The following is a 20008-nucleotide window of genomic DNA, read 5'->3' as shown; positions in this document are numbered from 1 at the left end:
GACCAACAGTTTATCGGATAAATTCATGTGGTGCTACTCAAGTACACAAATCATCTGTGCACATCATATGTAAAACTACAGACCTTAGTGTGCAAAGATTACAGAAAGATAACAATTCAGATTACCCCAAAATAATATCAAGGTGCTTCCCGATTAAAAAGATGATAGATTCAGACGATAGTACACGCAAAGTGGTAGGATATTAGGCATCAAGTCAAGAAAAAGAGGAGAATAGATAATGCACCTTGCTACGGTAAGCAGATTATTATGTCTCTTGCCAATCCGGGTGCAATTAGATTCTGAAAAAATAACAAAAAAAATCCGTTGTCTGTTTCCTTAGATCTTTTAAAATTTAGAAATATGTTAGGATGGCCACGGTGATGACCTTGCATGGTCGTATCTCACCTGATCCATTCTCCCGTACAGCCCCATGGTTTGGTCAGTAACGCATCGTCTGGGAGCTCCCTGTACAGGCCGGTGGCGATCAGATCGGGTCACCGGCGGCGAGCTGATCGGGAGGCCGCCATCAAGTAGATCAACAGGCTGCTGGCAAGCTCTTGCACAGGCTGGCGGCGAGCAGATCGGGAGGCCGACGACGAGCAGATGAGCATGCCGCCGGTGAGCTCCTGCATAGGCCGGCGGCGAGCAGACTGGGAGGCCGGTGTCGAGTAGATGAGCATGCCGCCGGTGAGCTCCTGCACAGGCCGGTGGAAGTTCGGCTTGTACGGAGGCTGGGGCGAGCTCCTGTCCAGGAAGGCGTTGATCAGCTCAGGGCCAATCCATTATTGACTCTAGACGAGGGAGATGACACATGGATTCGCCATAACCTCGCCGCCGAGGCAAAGGCAGAAGGGGCGACGGGATGTGGAGATGCTGTTGGAAGCTGCTCTCTACTGCCAAAGGGAGGAGGTGGCGGCGGGAGCACGAGGATTGCGTCCCGGGTGAGGAGCGAGGGTTTCGGGTGCCTAGGGTTCCCGTTCCAATTGAGTTAAGTGGGCTTTGGCCCAGTTGGGCCCGCGCGGGATGACGGAATGCTGGAAGAAGCGGACGAGGTTGACGACCAAAACTTGGTTGTAGAGAAGTGGGCAGAATAGGGAACACGTTCCTCCTTTTTAAGTAGTGTAGAAATGGATGTAGTATTTCACATATTCGTCGCATATCCAAAGCAAACATTATGCATCCACTTATAATCAGGACATGGTATATCCAACAGATGTGAGGAAGTTCTCATGTTCTAACTAATGAGAATACTATTTGAATCCATGCCACCAAGCTTAATTAACTTCAAAGTAAATTTACATGCATGCTTCATGCTGATGTGAAAATATCATTGGAGAAAAAAAGGCATGTATGAAAAACATCCAAGTCAAGATATATGATAACTGGCTTTGTCATGAAAAACATCCGAGTACAACTTCCTTCAGTAATAGCTTCTATCAGCTGATAATTGTTCTAGTGTCAGGTAAAACATCCTCAATCCAAATAGCTTTTTATTCGTAAGGAAACTTTGAACTGGTAAGCTAAATAACATTGACTAAACTATCAGCATGTGCCTCATATTGCATAAAGTAGAGATGAGAAATTTCACCTTGATCTTGCACTTGATGGCAAGTGCGGTATCGTACACAACACCTATAGGGTATGCATCTCCCTGTTTTGGTATGGGGAAGATTCAATCATGCTTCCATGTACAAAGAGATGCCATGTTCCAATCCGTTTAATATCCTCATCTAATTTAATATTGCAAAAACAAACCAGGAAAGCACGAGCTCAGATGGGATATTAGCAGGAAGTCAGGAGCTCAGCTGGGATATTAGCAATCCATGTCTGGCGACAAAAACTGCCTGATTGTTGTGCAATCTTGGTGTCAGGCCATCCTTAGCCATCAGAATAAACCACCATCAGCCTGCCACCATCACATTGCCCAAATGACACATCAGATGATACTTAAACTTTTAGACTACATGACGTAATACTACCCTATTTAACTGCCTCTGTTGTAAAATACTTTGAGGATACTTTCAATAACTCTATCAAAGCAAAAACCATCAGGCACAACGATTCGGTGTGCAGGTTGAACACAGTATTACTATCCAAGCAGATGGTAAAAAATAATCTGCACCTGAAACGCACTGTAAAGGTAAAATCAAAGAACTGAACCTACATAACAGGAGGTAAATTGCAGGGTCTACCTGTTCCGCCCATGCATTTCAGGAGACTAATCTATATTTTCCAATCTAAATAAGAAGTGGTGAAACCACGACTGATCTTTTAGCTTACAGCTTGGCTCCTCATCTATGTCGTTCTCACCACAAACAGACCTCCTGATGCGTGCACATGACATGAGTTCCAGCAAATCACACACATATTAGAGAAATATGTCAGGATGGGTTTTATACCATACGTCTACTTGTTCTCCCATCGATCTTCATCTCATCTACCACCAGGTGCAATTTTTGACAAATTCATTCCTGACAGAAATAAATTCATGGTACCAGACGTATCTGGCGCACAATCAGGCCCGAGCAAGCTGCAGACCTGTTGTTGAAGGGAACACTTATTAGTCAAATTCCATCTCAAGATTAGAGAAACTAATTTGCAACATAAAATGTATTCCTCTGTGTTAACAAATTATTGTCAATGTGCCAATGATTTGCCTTGTAAGGACCATACATTCAAATATATCAAGCATGGGTGGTATACTTTTGTGCTTCCACTGGCTCAGTGGAACTTGCCTTGATATTCGGCTACTCAGTTGAATGTTGTGCTCAAACCTCCTCACGCAATCCAAGAACTATTTATTTATTATTATTCAAAGTAAATATAACTTACTGCTAAAACTGATTAAGCATCATGAGATACCCGTCATGCATTTGCATGACAAGCCTTTACCAATTCATCTGTATTCAATCAGAGCATGTAGAATGTCAACATCAAATCTGAGAGCAGAAGTTGTACCATTACAGAACTCATAAACTAAAGGTGCAGAGTAAAATAGCATGAAAATTTTCAGTTCATTGAACGAAGGATGCACTTGAACAAGCAGCGCGTGTGTTATAGTATCTTTTTGCCAAGCACTTATTCAGAATCAGTCTTAAGAAATAGTGTAGCTGCATTGCATATATAAAGGAAAATGTTCAGGTAACTTTGTTAACTTGGAAAGCTCTGTCAAACATCTTATTGTGCTTCAGTTCGTGTAACAACAGAACAAGTGTATAGGCAATCCAAAGCATGTTATAGGAGGAACCCCAGATGGTATATCATCAGATCCAGGGAAAGAACAAGTAGAAATCATGAACGCACAATCTGACCTAGTTGCCAGCCTTTACTCATCTTCGACCAGGTCGCCAGCCTTCGGCATCATGGCCGATGTGCGTGCCGGCAGCGCCCGGCGGAGAGGAAGATCCCGAAGGACGCTTGATGAAGCTCTCGCCGTCCATCGATCTAGCCCCTGCTGCCATCGATCTGCCCCCCCGGGCTAGCGGCCGGTGTAGTCCATGCGGCGGCGGCCGGTAGCTCGAGCGGTCGAGTGGGAAAGCTAGCGGTGGGGTGGGCTGGGTGCGGATCGGCGGGCGGGGGCGCTCACCTCGGGGCTGGGGCGGCAGCGGGGGGCGGATCTCGGCGTCGAACGGAGCGAAAGGGTGAGGGTGGAGGAACCTAGTTTGACGTATCTCAGCCTCGTTGGTTTTGGGGGCATCGAGCTGGGATGGATTGGAAAGCTAGCGAGACAGGTGCATGTTCGTTGGGCCTGGCCCATGTGGAGACGACGGAGACGACGAAAGGAACAACAAAGGAACGACCAACGTATTGGCAGAATACGGAAACAGTTTAGACTTTTTAAGTAGTACTAGTACATATGCCCGTGCGTTGCCACGGGTCTCAAATTTTATTTCTCAATGCACACATATAAAATAGCATCAAGCCTTATGAGCAACAGCTTCAACTGGGAAAACTGTACTATTCTGGTTACTCTAGCAAGCAGTTATGGGTTGAATCGTCAATTGCTACAATATTTTCCATATGATATGTAGTGTCATATCAACATATGTCAAGGCGATCGTTTATGTTGAACTTGCTCCATGCTCTTGCCACACACCAGGTTAACCTCCTTGGACTTGATTTAAACATGTGCTCCTTCCTCCTCGTTTCTATAATTATATTGCCAAAGCGACATTTATTGAAGGGAAACAACCTAGACACTTCATGTATTACACATATCTAATACTTCAATTGGCGTTCACAATTGAGACTTAGATTTGAGATAATGGTTCCATACCAACATGAAGTTCAACAACAAAGCTAGCATCGGCATGGCAGCATGAGCGTCTACAATAAATTCCTAGAGGGCAAAGAAGCAAATATGAGCGAAGGGATCCAAACTTCACCTGGTAGCTGTTTCGAGAGGTCGGCTTCGCAGATGTAGTTTAGTCAGAGGCTGCCAGATCAAGAGACATTGTTGACCTTGAGATAATTCCTCTCTCCCTGCTCTTCCTTTCTCGCATCGCCATGAGGAGAGCAACCTTCGGCCACCGCCATCGTCGTGGGCGCTCCCAATCATCAGCCACCTACACCACGCCCTCCGCGTGCATCACAAGTCAAGCTCCCAACAATCTCGACGTCATCCCGCATGCTCTGTTCATCGTTCCCGGAGGTCGGCAACCCTCCGATGCCTCTTCTCGTGCACGTGGCGAGCAGGATCGAATGGCAGATGTCGCCTCCATCTCATCCCTCCTCGATCCCCTCGTCGCGCCTCTCCTCATTTCGACTGTCCATCGACGTAGTCCTGCTAGGATGCCGCTTGCTCCCGCTCTTCATCGTTCCTGGAGGTCGAAGGCCCTCCGACGCCTCTTCGCGCGGGCGTGGCGAGCACGAACCTGCAGTTCTCGGGTGGCATGGCCCCCCTAGCGCCTCTTCTCGCGCACGTGTCGAGCAGGAACAGGCGGTTCTTGGGTGGCATGCGACCGTAGCGAGAGGGGTATAAATTGAACCAGTACCATGGAAGGGCAGTATTAAGAAGAATATCTATCAAGCTATTCAGAGAATAAGAAGACACGTGCCTAGAAATGATCACTTTAAATGAAGTGGAATACAATGGCATCAGGAACTTTGTTTCCATTTATTGTACATATCCAAGTCAATATACTAATTTTTTTCAAAACTGTAAATACAATGAATTGAGACCTTAAGTATGTTTTGATTGGATACAAACATATAAGGAAGCGATTGGTCGGACTTTCTTACTGAAAGTACAACAGCTACCACCATGAAATATAGCACAAATATACAGTTGAAAAAGAAGTTATACAACAAGTTCAGTCACTAATTTAAATTAACAATGAAAGAGGTTGTACTAAATCATTAATTTTACTCTCCTCATTGCATAAATTAAATGACAGAAACGAATCAAACCACTTGCAAATGAGCACAAAACACTAACTAACTGCCTTGGTGCCTTGTTGTTGCTCCGTGTGTCTTGCTATCTGCTCCATGCTAACGTATGCCCCTGGGAGCTATGTAAAATTGTTATCTAGCATACCTTCAACAATAAATATCAGGTACCATAGTTTTTGCAACCTATGATCAAAATTTTGTCCACCAAGGCACGAAATAATATTAGGCTTCATCCATAAATATATGCTTTGGTCATGTACACTAATCAAGATAAGGTTGCATTAAGTCATGAAATATACATTCTAAAATTTATAAGAATACATAATGAATCTGAACATCTTAAAGAAGGGATGTAAAATCTGATCATTCTAGATTCTGCGACTTCAACAAATTAAATACAATGAGCTTATACACTGGTATGAATTATTGAAAAAATAAAATTTGTAAATTAAATACAATGAGCAAATTAAATACAATGAGCAATATATTTAGGCACTCCTATATCGGCTTTGCTCGAGCTAATTTTGTGAAGAGTATGTAATAGACTCAAGATAAATTTGAAGTTACTCCAAGAAAAACCAAAAGAACAGCAACACCTTCTGTAATGCAAATGTTGTAGGATTATCCTTTCCAAAAAACAATAGATTATGGTCCAACTTCCATGAACAAAAACCAATAGATTATGGTCCAACATCTATGAACAAAACCAATAGATTATGGTCCAACTTCTTTTCAGAAATCTGAGACATTCAGAAATTTTAATAATAGAGATATGAGAAATCCCTCACTGTTACAGGAGGGAAAAACCTTCAAGTTCTTCATTATCTATATAATTACATATTGATAGGAAGTAGAGGTGCTGACCAATCAACATAGCTATTTTTATGGTTGTTGACATGGGACTCATACAGGACTGCCGCGGAGCACAATCTCACAGAAATTGATAAAGTTCATATGCAACTGCACGACACGTAGTTAAAATCCAAAGAAAAAGATTAAAAGAACAAAAGGTTGAGCATAGTGTAACCTTATTTGGCTCCAGGGACGTCAAAACGCAGGAGCACAAGAGCAGCAGCCTGGAGCAAGAAGTTCTCGTCTGGCTGTAAGCACACAAATTAGCAGGCTCATCGTTATTCGCTTATCAGGAAAGATCTGAAGCAGGCAGATAATTCATGTGAATGCGCAAGCACTGAAGCATATTCCAGAGGTACTGTCAAGTCGGGTACATTACACAATGAATCAAGGTGTACCATGTATATGAAGGATTTATCTGGTTAGACTATAAATGTTAGTTACATAATTATTCATCTCAAAAGTGATGCATCAATAGGATATAAAAGTAATGCAAGATTCGAATATCGAATGGATGAGCCAGTAAGCTTACTCAATTTGCCCCCAAGAGAACCTAAATCATTCTAAACTGCTTAACCAACATGTTACAACTATTGAGCATGCCCTTTAAAGAATCCAAAATATCACAATCAGACCCACCCCACCCCATCACTATCAAATAGACCCATCCAGTGATCAAGATTATTAACTATATCATAATTATACAGCTGACAACTTCACGGGCCTGTTCGATGCAAGCACCAACAAACCCATACGGTAGCTAATATTTCTTAGCACTAATGCTAGTGCACCACAGAAGCATATCCTTCTCTCCTTCAAGAATCATGTCTAAAATATTAGAAAAACTGAAGTCGAAGAAAAATTACAAGGTATTGGATGCTTGCCATAAAAATAACTAAGCTCAAGCATGATGCCCTATGACATGAACAATAATGTTGATTACAAACAAGGACAAATACTCACATCTTCAACATGGCCTTGGATACTGAAGATTGCTTGATTCGCGAGTGTCCGCAAATCCATAACTCGATGGTTCAATCGTGTGCCCTAGAGAACACGTGCCATCATAAGAATCGTAGGAAGGAAATATGAAGTGCTGTGGAAATAGAATCAAAGACAAAAAGGGAAGTAAAGGAAAGGAAAGGCGATAGATGCTCAGTCTTCTCAAATCTCGCCCCCTACTACCAAATTAAAATACCTTATAATTAGCTATAATTAGCAGTACATAACCAGTACTACTACGTTACTATCTCCATGCACAAAGTGCCAAATTAATTATTTAATTAGGCACTAACTATTTGTATAATACATATAGTTTAAAATATTGCAGTACTTGTTTCAACAAACAATGACTATGCTAGATCAAGGAAAGTTGCTTTGTATTAGTTTGTTGGATTTCATATGACTCACACACAACTACGCTATTTTCATAACCTCCCTAAAACTTCGCTTTCTAACATATACCAGCAGCACTTCATATCAGTACCAATCTAAGCAATACTACATCCGTTTCAAGGAATAAGGCGTCCTCGTTTTACGAGTTTTTTGTTTGACCAAGAATTACTTCAAATAGGTAGGAATTATTTGTATAAAATTAGTATCATTAAAAAGTGCATTTCAATACGAATCTAACAATACCAATTACATATAATATAATCAAGATTTTGTTGTTTAATTTTTATGGTCAAAGTTCGTCTCGAAATACACGTGCGCCTTATTCCTTGAAACGGAGGTAGTAGCTTTCATCTCGGCAACTTGCAAAGATACAAAATTAAGTTGAAGAATCTAAAATTATATAATTCATATACATCATTCTGAAGCCTTAAAAAAGAAGAATAAAAATGTAAGCAATACAAAGCATATTAGACACACCAGAACATTTAACTACTGGTGGAACTAATACATTGGTTCTGTCACTTCACGACTGCAAATTCTTGTAGGGCTGCATGATCAGGTGACTGCCCAAAATTCAGCAAGACTTTTTTAAGCGAAAAAATTAAGATAACTTTGCTACCAAGGACAATTTCAAGTAGTGTACATGGCTGGTATGAATGCCTGGATGAAGTTAGTATTACCAACCATAACAGTAGATTCGGCCCCTCTCCCCGGTTAGATATAATCGAACTTACAGGTGCTCTAGGAGCCAAGCATCATACTGCATATTACTTTTTTTTCTTCGAAATGGGGAATGAAAACCCCGGCTTCTGCATCATGATGATGCACACGGCCTTTTATTAAAAGTATAAGAGTACAAAGTTAAAACATCTCAGGCATCCTACATGAGCGTTTGAGAGGTGTTAACAAATGTGGATGAGACCAAGAGGAAAGCAATACATTTGGTGTGACCTCATTCTCGACGCCACTCATGCTATGAATCCTACCTCCTCTTCCATCTCAGTATCCTCTAGTATCAGATCTCTGCACAATCCATTTGAAATAAAAAATATATTTACAGAGCAGACTATAGAATGCATCAAAGGAAGAAAAGGGAGATGATGTAGACAGTGATCACGAGGAAACACCTGTAGGTACCAAATCCACGACCAAGCTTCTCAAAGGTTAAAGGCTGCAATTGCCATCTATGACCGTGACCATCTCCTTGGCCTCCATGTATGCAACCATAGCCTTCTCTTCAATGTCATCAAGATAGTGTCAAAAGACATGAGATCTGTATGAGCTCGAATTAGAGAAAAAAAAGACAGTTGCTGACCTGCGTTCCACATCTCCGCCTCACTCCCATCAACATCCACCCGTGTGCGGCATTGTCCTCCTCTTCAGCATCGTCGCCCTCTTCTTCACTCACATCTGCTCCACCACACCGGCACCAAACCAACTCCAACCACATCCACATCCTTGGAAGGACAGATCAAGATGGGGGGAGCCAGAATCGAGCAGGCCAATCGGACCAGATCGCTGGAGAGAATGGAAGCGCGAGAAGGCGGGATCACAAGATGCCCTTAACAGCACGGCCAGGCGGGAGGACGACCACCATGAGTGGCTGGAGCTCCGGGACGGGAGTCTGTGCGAGAAGCGGGTGCACCACCTCCTGGAGCGCAGTGGTAGCTTAGGTTGCGGGGGTGGTGGTGGGGCGAGGAGACGACATAGAGATGGCTGATGGAGGCGGAGTGTTTGCTGAGAGAGCCGCAACCACGGGCGGCGAGTGCCCATGTGAGGCGGCGGTGGGGTGCTTTGTGGGTTGACTGAGGGGACGGATCTTGAGGATGCCCTATTTCGCGAGGCGCGGTTTGCGGCGGCGGCCGACGGAAGAAGACGACGTAGTAGCGTGATTCTGGCCCAAGTTGGTGCGGCCCATGCGGCGATTGAAGGGTAGGACGAAGGTCTGCGAAGCCCAGGTGAAAGGACGACGAAAGTAGGGGGAGAAGGGGGAACACGTTTCTTCTTTTTAAGTAGTAGAGATATACTAGTAAAAATGCCCGTGCGTTGCCACGGGAAAACAAAATATAAAGAAAATGTGATCTTATTTTGTTGGGCATCGCAAGCAAGGTCAAATACCCATCTGATAAATCTAAAAAAACCCATCTGATACACTGCCGTTTTTATTTTTATCCCATCTTATAATCCTGGACCAAGCTTCTGTTATTTCTATCACTATCTTACCTAGAGATTTTTCATCATGCAAGTCATCTCTATGTTAGACAATTAGTAGGACTTTCATTAAGTAAATGGAATCCAATTTATTTTCCTGCGACATATAATGACCCTCTTGAGTTAATGGAATCAACACATATTTTCAATGGAAACAGAATATAGTTTTCTGGAAGACATGCCAAGTGAAGTAGTTGAGCATTTCTCAGCAAATAAACCCTCACCATATGAAGATATGCTTTATCTTTTCCTTTTGAAAAAGTTATCTTATTAATTCACAAAAACCAAGCTCTTACAATCTTGCTTAACCGGTAGTATTGAAATAAACATCACACTCGTACTTGACACACTACGGCCTAGGTTAGCAAGATCATTGTGGACGATTCACATTGCTCGGTGCGAAACACGGAATGGTCCTGTGCAAAGCACCAAATCCATCAAGAGGTGAAGAAAGCATCTGACGAAACAAAGCACAAAACAGAATTAGGGCACAAAAGCTTGAGCTAGTATGCAGAACACGTGCCTGGACACTGGGGTAGCTAGGAACTTGTGTGTTAGATGAGTGATTGGATTTTTCTGAACATTGAATTGAATAACATGATAAAATGAGTGATTGGATTGGTTCGGATCATACGCCGCTGATCCTGGACTCAGGAGAGAATGCTCCTCGTAGGATGGCCAGATTTTCCTTTGAGAAACAGGTTGGCTTCTTCGTTCCTGGGTTTGTGGAGCGGTAGCGAAGTTGTGGTGGGCGGAGTTGCTCATCACAAATGTGAACCCTAGGGACCCTATCGATGTGTGGCATGGGCGGGCCGGTGGGCTGCGGCGGTGCTTGAAGGGCTGGAGTGCAAACACGGGAAAGGAACGCGAGGGTGATTAAGGCGGATATCTTAGCTCGGATTCGAGGTGCTGGATAGGATCGCGGATGAGCAGGGCTTGGATGCAGAGGGTTGGGGTATGAGATACCACTTGGAGGAGCAACTGATTCAGATTTTCAGTGAGGAAGAGGTTTACTGGAGGCAAAGGGGGAGATTGAGATGGACCTTACAAGGAGATGCAAATACTAAGTACTTCCATGCCGTGGCCAATGGCAGAAGGCGCCGTTGCCACATCTCGAGTCTGAAGACTGATGAAGGGGAAATAACTGACCAACAGGCGATTACGCAACATGTTTACGATTTTTATCGAGCTCTGATGGGGACGGAGGAACCAAAGCGGCTCGGTTTACGGCAAGATTTTTGGGCCATCGGGGCCGAGTTACGGATCGGGAGAGCGAGTCAGCGCTCGTGCCTTCTCCATGGAGGAACTTGAGGAGGTGCTCAAGGACACCAAGACGGATACGGCCCACGGTCGGGATGGCTTCTCCGTGAGGCTTCTTCAAACACTTCGGCCCGGACTCGGAGGGTTGGTCCTCCGAGATAGTGAATGGCTTTACCACAGGGAACGGTCGATGTGGCCGAGGCTGAACTTCGGAGTTCCGTCACTCATCCCAAAGGTTGTAGGAGCGAGACTCCATTAGCGATATCGTCCAATTGCGGCTGATCAATGTGATCTTTAAGCTTGTGGCAAAGGCGTATGCCACCAGACTATCTCCTGTGGCGCATAGGATTGTCTCCCACACTCAGACATCCTTCATCAAGGGTAGGTTCATCCATGATGGAGCCCTTGCTCTTCATGAAATTCTGCATGAGATCACAAGAAAAAACTTGCAGGCTATAGTGTTGAAACTTGACTTTGAGAAGGCCTATGATAGAGTGAATTGGGATTTCCTGAAGGAAGTGCTCCTCAGGAAAGGTTTCGATGGAGCCTATATGCATAGAATCATGCGGTTGGTCAGCGGTGGCCAAACTGCCATCTCGATTAATGGAGAGATGGGTCCATTTTTTCGAAATAAGCGTGGAGTAAGACAAGTAGATCCGATTTCCCCGCTGCTCTTTGACTTGGTTGCTGATGCCCTTGATGAGATGCTCTCAAGGGCCAGGGCCGCTGGCCACATTGCAGGGGTGGTTCCTCATCTGATTGAGGGGGGAGTGTCCCACCTACAGTATGCGGACGATACTGTAATCCTCATTCAGAACACACATCTGGGCATTACAAACCTGAAATTCTTACTCATCTGCTTTGAATTGTTATCTGGCATGAAGCTTAACTTCCATAAGAGTGAAGTTCTGGTGCTGGGGGCTACAGGTGCTGAATAGGCCAGAGTGGCCAATCTGTTGAACTGTAGGCAGGGCACCCTTCCCTTCAACTACCTGGGCTTCCCGATGAGTGGTCGCAGAATTACTATGGCTGAGATGGAGCCTTTGGTGAATTCGGTAGCCCTCAGGATGGAGCCATGGCAGGGCAGATTCTTGTCGTCAGCGGCTCGCCTAGTTCTGATCAACGCTTGCTTGTCAAACCTTCAGATTTATGCTATGGGCCTCTTCCTCCTCTCAGATGGTACTCATGAAGGCTTTGACAGACACAGATGCGATTCTTACGGGAGGGACAAGGAAATAAGAGAAAATATCATATGGTGGCACGGGAGGACATTTGTAAACCCAAGGCCCAGGGTGGGCTTGGCGTTATGAACACGAAGCTCATGAACCTTGCCCTTATGACTAAATGGATTTGGAGAATGTTAACGGAGGACGACAACAAACTGCTCTGGCTTCAACTCCTCAAGGCAAAATATCCTGTGGATCGGTTCTTCTCAACCTCACCGGTGGGAGGATCGCCCTTCTGGCATAGTTTACACAAGCTTAAGGATGTCTTCAAACAGGGTGTGAGATTCTTCCCTGGTAACAATTCAGATATCCTCTTCTGGACGGACCACTGGACTGGGGAGGAGGCCCTCAGTGTGAGATACCCTAGATTATTCCAGATCTGTGCTGACCCGGAGATCACAGTTGAGCGTGCTTATGAGGGTGATGGGTGGCGCATCTTCTTTAGGCGCTCCTTCGGTCAGGAGGAATCCAATCTTTGGTTACAAATGGTCCAGGACTTAGAAGAGGTGGTGCCGGGGGAAGGGAGAGACAAAGTGCACTGGAAATTGGAAGCTTCAGGCCGTTTTTCGGTCAAATCCCTATACAACAACTTGATTCAGGGCCCGACCTCCCCTTTAGGTCCCGCGATCTGGAAGACTACAATTCCCACGAAAATCAAAATCTTCCTGTGGCAATTGTCTAGAGGCCGCCTACCCTCGAATGACCAAATTATCAAACGCAGGGGTCCATCTGATGGGCTGTGTGCTCTATGTGGACTTCCTGAAAATGTGGACCATATCTTCTTTCGCTGTGATCTGGCACATTTCGTCTGGGCTGGCATTAGGGATATGCTCGGAGTGACATGGAATCCCTCTTGCTTCTCTTCTTGGGAAAGGTGTATCCAAAGTTTGAATGACAAATCGCAACGAAGCCTTCGTGTTCTTTTTGCGGCGATTTGCTGGGCGCTTTGGAAAATTCGAAATAAATTTACCATCGAAGCAAAGTTTCCTAGCCAACCCGCAAACTGTTTTTTCCTAATCAGGCTTAACTTGCAGCTCTGGCGACCCCTCCAATGGAGCAAGGACGAACCGTTGCTGACCCAGCTGGAGGCGATGCTTAAAACCCTCTTCGACAGGACCTGCGACCCTCCCCAACCTCGCCGGCCATCTTCTTAATCTCTAGCTTCAGCTAAATGCTTGTTTTGTGCCTGGGTTGTCTTATGTTTCTGGCCTGGTCAGTGTGACCTTTATCTTTAGCTGTGTGTTTGTGGGGTGCTCACCAAACTCTTGTATCCGTATTCGCCTCATGGCTTTATTAATTTAAAGTCGGGCACTATGTGCCTTCGGTCTAAAAATTGGTGTGCTAAAATTCTACATAGAACCAGCAGACCCAATTGCCAGCATTTTAACTGAATTAGGATCGCTTGGAGTGATAACATAAGTTAGTAAAGCTTACTGAAGTGATGTTTAAAAGTATTTTAAGTTCCTAATTCGTATAAATTATGACCCATAAAAGGAATACTGGTAAATATCCTGTGATACGGAACATTTCTTAGTTACCCATTCATATATGTCCATCCGAATGTTGACTTGAAACCAACAATGCCACAGAACGGAAGATTGAATCCTAACAAGACATGTGCCACACAAAAGTAATACCTAGAGATAGCTGACAGATTTATGAATACAAACCTACACCATCTGCCAAAATTGTTACTGAGCATAGCCCCGATGACACAAGTGCAGCTGGACCAGATGAAAAACCACAAGTATATGTGTCAACTGGATGTGGATTTCTTGTTGTCCTGCAAAACAAACCGGTTAAAACATGAAGGTAAAGTGATAAACATCTCAACAAAATAATGAATGAAAATTCATCATTTTTTCTCCTTTTTACTGCTTCATCAGAATATTTAATTGCATTCCACAATTCTCATTTGTTGTCAACCTTTACTGAACGCTCATCTGAGTCTGATGGGGCACACATGTTATTGTTAAATAATTTCGAAACACCACATATAGAACTGTAAGTTGTAAATGCAACCCCACCAGATAGACTTCCCACAGCCATATGCAATAACATAGATCTATAAGTTGTGAAGTAAACCTCAGCAGATGTATGCATAATTTATCAGGCTAAACAGAGATGTGCAGTAATTCATAAAATGAGGATCATGTACTAAAAGTACAACTGTCTTTGAAATGATAACCACGCAAGAATTATGAAAGCAAACAAAATGCAAGAAACAACTAAAACTTGTCAATGGATCTCTGAAAAGTCACAATAGAAGCTCATAAAGTGGGTCTGAATGGAGTAAGATAAGTACCAACTGATTTAATATGGGAACACCTTCTTTACTTCACGAAGGTTGAAACCAAGTCCAAAAATGAGAATAAGCTTTCTCAAAATCCCCATATGGAGAAAAATCAGATACAAACAAGTGGACAGATTTAGTTCAGCATCCTATCTTGACTTCCTAACTGTATCATATTCAATATCCTTTATCCTGATTTAGAATTTGCACCGAATCTTGACAAAAAGCACAAGAGATGGAACACCACGAACTTCTCACCATCTAAAATGCAAATAAAGCATAAGCCAATGTTCATCTATAAACCCGACCCAAATCTGTCAAATATTGCTTAACAAAGAAGTGCCCAGCTAAACACCATTTTATCAGATCGCATATACCAGTCCTTGCTATACAATATATGTAAATCTATAGACCTTAATGTGCATAAATAATAAATATATGAAGTATTCAGATTACCCAAATTTATAGTAAGGTGGATGACTGACTGAGAAGAGAACAAATATAAAGTGCTGGGACATTCAACCACTGAGGATGACATGTACGTTGAAAAGAACACCTCACATGGTAGATATTATAGTGCATAATCATGACGTGCCAATATTTTCTTACCAGTTATTTGGTTCAGTGAACCTGCTTTCCTAAAATTTGTTTTTGCTATCAGATCATGTCTCATTACTCCTGGATTTTGCTGCGTCTGACCTCCATCATTTACGTGTGATTGTGTTAAATATATTACACCAACTGAAGCCACATGTACATAATAATGGCAGGTGTATTTGCATTTCTCTAAACATTACATCCAGGACGCATAGTACCTGTTGCTGCAGGTGGTATGCACGGTTGGGTGACTCCCAATTTAGTTGGGATACCACAAACCATGTTCTCATCAATATCCAGCATCTCTGACTGATTTGTAAGTTTCCGTGCTGGTTGGATCGGCTTTGCAATTTCATCTTTATTTTTGCATAATACTCGCTATTCCGCTGCCTCTTCGGCTTTCTAGGATCTGCATACACGACAGTTGTTGAACGCATCAGTTTTTCTAATCACGTTGGTTTTACATGATTGTAATGTCCTGAGATGGAGTGTAGGTTGCATGCTTAGAATATTCATTCACAGAAATATTCATTCCCATTATGTCTGGTACTTTAGCAGACTTGCTAAAGTGTTCCATCAATTATATAATCTGTAATAGAAATACTCATGTATGATAGAAAACGTAATGTACCAAAATTAAGTGCAGATTTTAGAATTCTTCTAAAATAGAAAATTTAAACATCAAACATTCATGTGGCTTGTTTTCATAGCATGAAGTTACACAAACAATCGAGAACATTCATATGGCTTCTTTTCATAGCATAAACTGACACAAGCATTCATATTGCTTCTTTTAATCGTTTGTTTAGGTATCACTGTAGTTTCTCAAATAAAATTGGCTTTTTGCTTTCCAGTATACACAACCACACCTCCAGCTGTATGCAGGCGTCGCTTAATCTGGAATATCACTCAGGTTAGAGAACATAATTCAAGCATATGTAGCAAATGGCTAATTTACTTTGAAATAGAAGTACCCAACACCCTGTAGATTTTTTTTTTTGGTACAAATCTGAGTTGTAACTACGAATCATCTCCATATATTGTATAGAACCAAATTAGTTGTACAAACTACTGGGTTGACTCTGCAATGGCTTAATCAACATAGACAATTAAAAAATGATCCCTGCAATGGTTTAATCATCAGAACTTAAGTATCTGCGTCTGTCTTGCATAATTAGCAGTTTTGTCTTAACATATATTTCAGAAATAATCTTCGACTGCAGGTGGTATGCACGGTTGGGTGACTCCCAATTTAGTTGGGATACCACAAACCATGTTCTCATCAATATCCAGCATCTCTGACTGATTTGTAAGTTTCCGTGCTGGTTGGATCGGCTTTGCAATTTCATCTTTATTTTTTGCATAATACTCGCTATTCCGCTGCCTCTTCGGCTTTCTAGGATCTGCATACACGACAGTTGTTGAACGCATCAGTTTTTCTAATCACGTTGGTTTTACATGATTGTAATGTCCTGAGATGGAGTGTAGGTTGCATGCTTAGAATATTCATTCACAGAAATATTCATTCCCATTATGTCTGGTACTTTAGCAGACTTGCTAAAGTGTTCCATCAATTATATAATCTGTAATAGAAATACTCATGTATGATAGAAAACGTAATGTACCAAAATTAAGTGCAGATTTTAGAATTCTTCTAAAATAGAAAATTTAAACATCAAACATTCATGTGGCTTGTTTTCATAGCATGAAGTTACACAAACAATCGAGAACATTCATATGGCTTCTTTTCATAGCATAAACTGACACAAGCATTCATATTGCTTCTTTTAATCGTTTGTTTAGGTATCACTGTAGTTTCTCAAATAAAATTGGCTTTTTGCTTTCCAGTATACACAACCACACCTCCAGCTGTATGCAGGCGTCGCTTAATCTGGAATATCACTCAGGTTAGAGAACATAATTCAAGCATATGTAGCAAATGGCTAATTTACTTTGAAATAGAAGTACCCAACACCCTGTAGAATTTTTTTTTGGTACAAATCTGAGTTGTAACTACGAATCATCTCCATATATTGTATAGAACCAAATTAGTTGTACAAACTACTGGGTTGACTCTGCAATGGCTTAATCAACATAGACAATTAAAAAATGATCCCTGCAATGGTTTAATCATCAGAACTTAAGTATCTGCGTCTGTCTTGCATAATTAGCAGTTTTGTCTTAACATATATTTCAGAAATTTCTTTGCAAACTAACCTCTGAATTTCCAGCGACAAACCACGGAGGAAACCATGCAACTTGCACTTTGTAAAGTAACCAGTCAGCTACATGTTGTCCGCGTCCTTGTGAGAATACATCCCGTAGAGAGAAGACACAGACTCGACACTGACTGCACAACGCAGAGTGCTCCAACAAAAGGAATTTGTTTGCTCTTTTCAGAATCAACTCAGCTAATGTTAAACAAAATGCACCCCAAATATATCACCTTTGAATAATTCTTGGTCCCTATGAGATAGACGAAGAAAAATTACCCCTATTTCTATCCCTGACATTCCTTTTCGCTCCTCTGCTGTCCCCTGTTTCTATCACATAATCCTTGGCCGAGCTGAACCATTCCAGCAACCAAAGAAGGAGACCTCGCTGCCCATGCACATCAGCAGGTTGGGAGGTGATCTTGTCAGATACATTGTCATGGATCAGACCTGGCCGCTGTCAAAATCCAGGACCATAGAAATCTAAGCTGGCTTTCAGCATGCGGTTTCAACTTCTAAGAATCAAGAAACGGTCCTGAGGAGGATATGAACACAGATTCAAGACAGGCCTCACTATCGCATAACTGACGAAGGAATAAGCAAGCACAACATAATCGGTAAAACTTACAGGACGGAGATAGAGCCAGGTAACTACCATCATCTTCCATGCGAGGTAACCGACGGGCCCTCCAGTTTCGCTGTCGTAGTCCGCTCCTGCGCCAACGCTGCCCCTCCTAAGCACGTCCCTGACGAACTCGACATCGCGCGCCCTCTCGCTGCGGTCCCAGTAGAGCGCGACGGCCTTCGGGCCGAGGCTGAACCCGGGCGCAAGCCGACGCAGTCCATCTCCCCAAGCAGCGCGGAGACGTCGCCGCCGGTCCCCACGAGGCGCTCGATCCAGCCGCAGGCGATGGCGGTCATGAGATCCATGGTCTCGCCGTCCACGCGGTCGGCGCGGCACAGCCCGTCGGTTACCTCGAGCGCGCAGTAGGCGTCGCGGCCCTCCTGCGCGAAGTAGATGAGCACGAGCTGGAGCTACCGCGGGGAGAGGTCGGCGAGCGGGACCTTGTCATCGGCAGCCGCGGCGGGTTCGTGGGCGGCGGCCAGGAGCTCGCCGGTGCCTGCGCCGAGGCCTAGCTCGGCGGCGTCGGTGGGGATGAAGTGGTCGATGTGCACCGAGCACGGGGGTGGAGGGAGATGGCGGCCGGGCGGCAGGAGGAGCGAGACATGCGGAAACAGCTTCCTTCTTTTCTTAATAATAATTAGTGGCGCGTGATTATTAGTCTATTCTAACTCAAGATTTGGTGGGAGGGTAAAATAGTCAGATGAAAATATGTAGGACGAAATCTTCGACCGGAGGAAACAGAACCAGTTCCTCCTTTTTAGATAGTAGAGATATAAAGAAAAATAGGGGCAGTAAAAAACGTACGAAAAAAGGAGAGAAACCTTACTTCCTTTATCTCTACTATATATATACACGGATGGGCCAAGCCCAGTCTCTTCCGTCTCTCGACTCCCCGGCGTCTCCTCTCCCTTTCTCCTCCGCCTCCCACGCTCGTCCAACCGAAGAATGGGGGAGAGGGGTTCGGCGCCGCCTCCCACGTTGTACATCCCCGTCTCATGGTTGTGTCCTGGTGTTGCGCCCTTTTGCCATTCGTCTGGTGGAGCACCTTGACGTTTTGGAGAAACGTGTGGGTCTGCATCTAGGTCCTGTTTCTCATCGCCGTCGTCGATTTTGTTGACGGTCGCAGCGCGGCCGGATCTCGTCCTCCACTCCTAAATAATCTCCAGGTGACTAGATTGCGTCATGCTCTTCATTCCCCAACATAGGGTTGGTCTTTGAAGGTGGGAATCATCTTGGTTACCATCCGGCTGTCTATTTTTTCTTTCAATAAATCCCTATCTACTCCGTTTTATCTCGCCAGATACTTCAAATCCTTTCATCCGGTGGTTTGGTTTAATTTCTCTCTCACGGATTCTGGAGCGGATCGGTTGGGGGCGTTTGCATGCTACCTTTGTTGATCTCATGGCAGTGCTCCTCGTTCTTCGTGGCGATATTTCCTTCCACATCCTTCCTCTGAGAGGAGGCCGTGTACATCGGTCTGGCTAGCGAACGTCTTCGGCGGAGGCTGCCTGCTCCCGTCTTGTCTCTTCTTCACGGAAAGGGCAGCTTGTCATCGGCTTGCCTTCTGCTGTTGTAAAGGTTAGGGCATTGCTCTGTAATTAATGTCTAGGATTATCACATTGTTCACTGCCATTTACTGGTTATACCAATTAAATTGAAAAGTTTGGTGCGTTAGTAGATGTTTCAGTAAATAGCATTCCCTTTGAGCAGCCATATGTACCAGGGGCCTTCCGATTATGCCTAATTTACTTAACTTCTTTAGTGCAAGCTACAATCTCTTCTGACCTTTGTACTAAGTAAATTGAATTATTAAGCATGCATTTTTGAGTCTTAGGTTGTCAGTTTCTGCCTTCCCACGGATTAATAACATTGATGTGGATAACGTGTGATAATTAAGTAAACATTTTGATTTTCCACAAGTTGAGCGGTAAATACATAGTTTGAC

General features: G+C 43.6%; 2 long non-coding RNA genes across 3 annotated transcripts; both read right to left on the bottom strand.

The window, feature by feature from the left end:
- Window positions 1–2421: 2421 nt before the first annotated feature.
- On the bottom strand, window positions 2422–15559 carry LOC124682801. Its single transcript, XR_006996457.1, has 3 exons — window positions 15444–15559; window positions 14006–14118; window positions 2422–2538 (listed from the first exon to the last, which is right to left on the bottom strand). It is a non-coding gene; the product is annotated as an uncharacterized LOC124682801 (long non-coding RNA).
- Window positions 15560–16455: 896 nt separating this feature from the next.
- Window positions 16456–18177, bottom strand: LOC124682800. 2 transcript variants are annotated; one of them, XR_006996455.1, is made up of 3 exons: window positions 18067–18177; window positions 17443–17973; window positions 16456–16628 (listed from the first exon to the last, which is right to left on the bottom strand). It is a non-coding gene; the product is annotated as an uncharacterized LOC124682800 (long non-coding RNA). The 2 variants fall into 2 exon arrangements; XR_006996456.1 differs by lacking the exon at window positions 16456–16628 and adding an exon at window positions 16865–17116.
- Between the last annotated feature and the right edge of the window lie 1831 nt (window positions 18178–20008).

Source organism: Lolium rigidum, chromosome 1 (assembly GCF_022539505.1).
Source record: "Lolium rigidum isolate FL_2022 chromosome 1, APGP_CSIRO_Lrig_0.1, whole genome shotgun sequence".
Classification (NCBI taxonomy): domain Eukaryota; kingdom Viridiplantae; phylum Streptophyta; class Magnoliopsida; order Poales; family Poaceae; genus Lolium; species Lolium rigidum.
This window is presented reverse-complemented; position numbering and strand designations above follow the sequence as displayed.